The sequence below is a fragment of the Atractosteus spatula genome, chromosome 15 (assembly GCF_055471065.1).
Source record: "Atractosteus spatula isolate fAtrSpa1 chromosome 15, fAtrSpa1.hap1, whole genome shotgun sequence".
NCBI classification, from domain to species: Eukaryota; Metazoa; Chordata; class Actinopteri; order Semionotiformes; family Lepisosteidae; genus Atractosteus; species Atractosteus spatula.
In genome coordinates, this window is record NC_142720.1 from 17,672,597 (window position 1) to 17,678,647 (window position 6,051).

The following is a 6,051-nucleotide window of genomic DNA, read 5'->3' on the forward strand; positions in this document are numbered from 1 at the left end:
ATAGTGAAGTCAGAAACTGCTTTACCACTTGAATTGGGGGGAGTGTAATCTAGCCAGATCATCAGAATAAAACCCCTAGGCTCATGAACAATGCCACTGGATCTTTTAGTGACCAGATAGTCAGAGTTCAAACTCTCATCTGAACTACAGCACTTCTTACCATACCCTATACTGGATTGTACTTATAAAACTCCCCACAAAAGTATAAAAACTTGCGGTATGCACAGATAAATATTATGAACATGGTTACATTTGGATGAAGATCATTCACAATAATGTCCAACAAGCATGATCCGGAATGCAAAGTTTTTATTTTTTAAATAGAAACAAAGAACGAAAGGCACCTCGTTTTGTACCTTTCTCTAACCGCAGACAGTATCTTAATTTCAAGTGGTCACCTGCAGGTTGTTCAGCCTTGCAGAACACAGCCATGACACCCTGGGGCAGATGCTCCTCCTTCATGGAGGAGGTCACCCAGAGTCCTCCTGCTGGGCTGGTCCCTTGTTCTCCTGGCATTGCACAAGACACAATCTGTTGTGTGGACCGTAGTCATCACTGGGTTGAAAAATTGTTGGTTTTTATTACAGTCAGAAGCCAGGATATCTAGGCTTTGTGCATACTGACTTGTTCCCTAACAAACGATTACTACATTATTTGGCTGACACTTTTATACAGAGTGACTTATATTGTTACCTGTTACAAAAGACGAGTAATTTACTGGATTATTTGAGTGAAATATTTTGCTCAAGGGTACAATAGCAATGTCTCACTTGGGATTTGAACCCACAAACTTCTAGTTCCAAGTCCAGAACCCTAACTACTGCTGTACTACACATTATATACTGAAATACTGGAGATGCATACCTTGCTGTTATTGTTATTTTGGTCACATTCTGTACTTAAACAGCATGCCCCTCACTGCTTAAGTAACTACCCACATAAGGTATCCATACATAACTACCATACACAAAAAACTGAGGTAACTTTCCAACTACAATAAAATCGGATGATTTTCATAGCTTTTATTTCAAATGCAAAATTGTATCTACTTCTTTTAACTCTAAATACACTCAAGATGATATTCCAAGGAATGCACACACATTCATATGTAAAGAAGTAAAGAAGAGCTCTATGCTAAAAAATTAACCTCTGCTTGCAGCTTGCAAGTTGATGCAACAGTCTTACCTATTCTTATTCAATCCTCCCATTGTCTTTGGCGTTTGTGCCTTTACGTTTCCAGTTTCTTAAACGTATTCTTTCAAAGTAAACAGTTTGGCCTGAAAAAAAAAAGCTAAATACAGTGTTATGATATGCAATAGGAAGCAATTTCATATAATCATACAATTGTTTATATTGCAGAAATGTAACTGGCGCGTTTTGGTTAAAGGAATTTAGTGAAAAACTGGACCCATTTTCTGAAGTTTCTGAAACAGGACAAAACAGGTTAGTTGCTTTATTTCCATGTTCTTTTAAACCTCCAACAAGAGGAAAAGTGTTTCACTCCTGTGCTCTGTGAAAGTTGTCATGGCACCCAGGGCATAAGCAAAATGGCTCCCACTGCTGTTGTGCTCAGGGTCAAAGGTCAACCCTTGCCTGGGCTGTAGAAGGCTTTAGAAGTGGCCAGGGAGTGCAGGAGGGGGTTGTGTGTATATGAGGTGAGGGTGGGGGGGTTATGCTCTCTGACCTGACCTCAGCTGTCAGGGGTCACGTCATATTTCATATATCTCTACTCAAACAATGGCAGTGTTGATAAAATCTGCCTGGGCCCAGAGGAAATGAATGTTTGTGCACCTTAATGCTCTTCTCTCTGCACAAGCTAAACACGGCTGCTGACAGGATATTGGTATTAGGTTTTATTGAAGCCACCCCTGGTTTGCCTCACATCTCAGGGCAGGAGCTGCTTCCTTTCTGTGGTTTTCATAGAAATAGAAGAAAAAGAAATAAAAAAACAACAACGTCACGTCTTGCAGAGATATTTTCTTTTTGCGCCCTTTCCTTTATGGCTCATGGCTGCATAGCATTTGGCTTGCTTGCTGGAATGTTCCACAGTGGAGTTCTTGCATAATAAAATGCCTTTAAATAAACATCTTCTTCCTTTTTTAACAGAAGACTGAAAATCTAGCTCTTGAGATTGTGTATATGTCTCACATGTGTGATTCTATGTGTGTGGTTAGACTATCTCTATGCTAGTCTAAATCTTGTTTCATACAAAGCACTCCATTGAGAATTGATCATGAGTTAAATGCAGTATGTTTATTGTTGAATAGCAATCTTCCTTTAAAAAACGATTGGGAGTTCTCCTAGAAATAGCCACATAAAACATTGGCCAGTTAAAGGGGTTAATTTGTAGTAAAATATTAAAAACTTTATAAGTTGCCCCAGATAAGGTGATCGGCTATGAGTTAGTAGTATAATAATAATGCTTAAAAGGTTGACTGATATTTCCAAATTATTTACCATATGTTTATACCATATGTGTGCCCAGTGATGGATTGGTGTCTCCTCCTGGGTGTATCCCACCTTGAGCCCACTGATTGCTTAGCTAGGCTCTGGTTTATCAACACCCTGCATTGGACTAAGCGGTTATTGAGAATGATGATGATCTTAACAGTAAAAAGCCGATAACTGGAAATATTAGCTGTAATTTTAGTCTGAAAGATAATGTAAAGCTTCAGCTAAAGTGTGCTGGAAGAGGCTGATTTGGATTGTAAACTATACAAACTCACGTATAAGCACACAAAAGGGAAGCATCCAAAACAGAAACTGAGAAGAAACATATACAAGAGCATGTGGTTGTTTCCCCAGAATTCATCACTTCTGGCAGCAGTTACAGACAAATCACAGTTTTCTTTATTCATTGATCTTCCAAAAAAAAAATGCACCTGGAAGTTTGATTTACAGAATGAAGCAGATAAATGTGCTCAGACTCAGGCTGTAGGGCTGGGATCAGTATGGTAGGGCTGTGTCACAGCTGCACATTCTAAACAAGCCCCCTTTGTCCCTCCCTGTCAAGCTAGTTTGAGGACAGGAAGTTCAGCATCTGTTTTAAAGAGTGACCTTACTGTGCCCGCATGGAGCGACCACATTCACTCCTCTGTCAGAGCCACCCCATGCCACTTCCTCACCTTGGCTATGTGGAGGGAGATATGGTGTTTGTTTGCTCACCGCAGACCCAGCAAGTCTGAAAGGTGCCTTCAGTGCTGTCCACATCAGATCTTAAATGAAACTCAGCTGTTTCAGGCTAGAGGTTTAATAGCGATCATGGTACAAAACCAGTCAGTGGCACTTAATTACAGCTACTGTGGCATCCCGTTAATTTTCTTAAAGTAAACAGAAACCATTCAGATGAACAGCGGCTGAAGTTCTCTCTTGTGCTGAGTGGTAACAATTTTATCTATATTCACTACATGATGAACTACAAAGTAGTGCCCCTTGTTAAATACATAAGGAAGTTTTTACTTTTTTTTTCAACTAAACAAGACTTCTAGTAGTTGTATAGGAATAAATCTACTTTGTAGGAATTGTGTTAAGCAGCCATTTGCTAATGTTATTCAGAAGAAAGTGTGAATGCTGGCAGTGAGCCTTGAATGAGTGAATGGATTCTGCTAGTGGTATTTATGCAACTTAAATATTTAATACTTTTTAAAACCACACTTCTGAGTAATACCGAAAAAGCTAAAGGTATAGCAAATCACCAGAATGATTTGCAGACAAAAAAAGGCAGCAGTGTATCCCTCTTTTCAAGCACAGAGCAAACCATCTTTCTTACAGCTCTCATCCCTGAAAATATTTGAGAGGAAATCAGCTGGAACCAGGCTCTGAAGGTAGTCTTTTCCATGCTCTGGAATATTGACATATTTGGTGAAATACTCTCTGGATAAAACCAAGCATGCTGAGAATTTGAGAGATATGAAGCCTGCCGTTATGTGGTTTCCCTCTCTGCTGTTTTACAGGTAAGAAGAGACTTTGCTCTCACTGAGCTGCTATCAATGACCTCTTTTAAGCCGATTGCATATAAATGATCTCTCCATCCTGCCTGAAGCAGAAAAACTCACAGACTATCTTTATGCATTTATTGAGGCTCCATATTCATGGGATTGGTCAGGGGATTACTCCACAGTGGCCCTAATGGGAGCTCTTTATGACACTGTGTAGCCTCTGTTTCCTGCTGGGTTATCATGAGATACAAAAACATTTTCTAACCTTCATTAAATACGCAGCCCACCTTCAAGCAACCATGGGCTACACAGAATCATCATCATCTTTACCTTCAGTGTATTTTACCTATTTACTTCTGCATGTCAAAAAATCCAAAAGTTTTGTGAGACGTTAAGCTTGTAGGTACAGTATATAGTTGCACTTTCTGTACATATGTCTTGCTTCTTACTCAAATACAGTCAAAGAAAAGCATAACAAAATTCATAGTGCACTATATATATATTAAAGTGGTTTGTATCCATTACATCTATGCAAGTTGTGCACGGGCTGAATGTAAGCAGTTAACAAAGTTCATTGGCTTCAGCAGAGGAATGCCTGTGCTTCACAATAAAAATCAAAATATATGGCCATACCGCTGGCAGCTTGTGTGTTGTGTCCATCAAGCTTGCCTCTTGTACCTTTAGTCTTGGAAATGTCTCTTTCACGTCCTCACTGAGACCGTCTTTCTTCTTAAAACTGTTTGCTAAATCAAGACATACACATAAAAAAAATATCCAAATTGGTTTGCTCTAACTGCTCGTTTCCTTGAAACCCATTGTGATTTTTGGACTTACATGTTATTTTACAGTGCTTTACACTTTTAAAGGGCATGGAGTACACAAGGAAGCAAAATCTAGACGAATCTCCATAAAATCATATGAGCTGCAATGATACAAGTCACTCAAGTAACAGAAAAACAAGCTGTACATTGGGATCTGGATGCGGGACCACAGCAGTTGCTATGTGGGAAAGGAGGCCTAGTTTCGGAAACCTGCCTGGCTGTGTTGCCGTGCTGAGGCTGACCTTGTTCAAAATTGTATGTTTGCTATATTGGTTTCTCGATTTAGAAGAGCAGCTGCTGTTGTTTTTGGCACCGGGACCTCTCTGTCTCAGTAATCATGTTTTTTTTTTCAATCAGAAGCTCAAAGAAAACATTTTAGATCGCTCTTTTCTGAATTGGTAAACAGGCTGTGTGTGTTTGAAAAGGAGAGGCTGAGGTGACAGAGAACAAGAGCAGCACAGGTGAGCCAAGACCCCTAAATGTGACAATGAAACCAGTGTGGATTCTGGATATCATTCCAGGGTTTAGTATTTTTACGCCTTTATCTTATTTTAAGTGTGACTTTAACCTTGTCTGTTTTGTGTCCTTTCAAGAAGAAGTCATTTCAAACTAACTTGTTCCATAACATTTCAATACCTTCTTTTATTTCTGCCTTTCTGTCCTGTGGAAATAAAACAAAGAAGTTATATTTGCATTTTTTTTCTGGCTATATGAAATGCTTGGAAAAGTTCTCTCTCCACCCATGTCCTGTATGTCCTCAGACAAAATCAAACAAGAAATCTAGGTCTGGTTCCCAAGTTAGATAATTTTTGTTTTAGCCTTTTGTAAGATGAACTTTGGCTTGAGTTCAGAAGGTATTTGATAACTCTCTCATCTAAGCCTCAAGGGAAATTTAGACTTAAAAACTCGGTGACCAAACTTTTAACTCATGAAAAATGTATTCATCAATGAATGTTATACTGTACAGATGCCACTATGCAAAGTGCTGTGCGATAGTGGTCATATCACTAATCTGTACTGAACTGCAGCTGTGCTGTGTCAGCACACTAAATAACTGAGTACGTGTCTCACAGAGCAACAGGCAACAAGAAACAGTTAGCTTTGGCTTAGTGACCTACATATACTATAGCTACGATACACTGTTCAGCTGTGCTACAATAAAGAGCCCAACTGTTGAATGGTCTCAAAGAAACCAGAGATTAATACCGTGTAAAGTGTTATTGAGCATTTTCTTTTTAAACAACTTACCTGTATTTTTTTAAGTGTGAGATGTTAGAATACAAAAATCCCAG

General features: G+C 39.1%; 1 long non-coding RNA gene across 1 annotated transcript; it reads right to left on the reverse strand.

Annotated features, from left to right (window-relative positions):
• Nucleotides 1-294: 294 nt before the first annotated feature.
• Nucleotides 295-5,846, reverse strand: LOC148820150 (uncharacterized). The gene is made up of 2 exons (XR_016094223.1): nucleotides 1,186-5,846; nucleotides 295-555 (listed from the first exon to the last, which is right to left on the reverse strand). It is a non-coding gene; the product is annotated as an uncharacterized LOC148820150 (long non-coding RNA).
• Nucleotides 5,847-6,051: the final 205 nt, after the last annotated feature.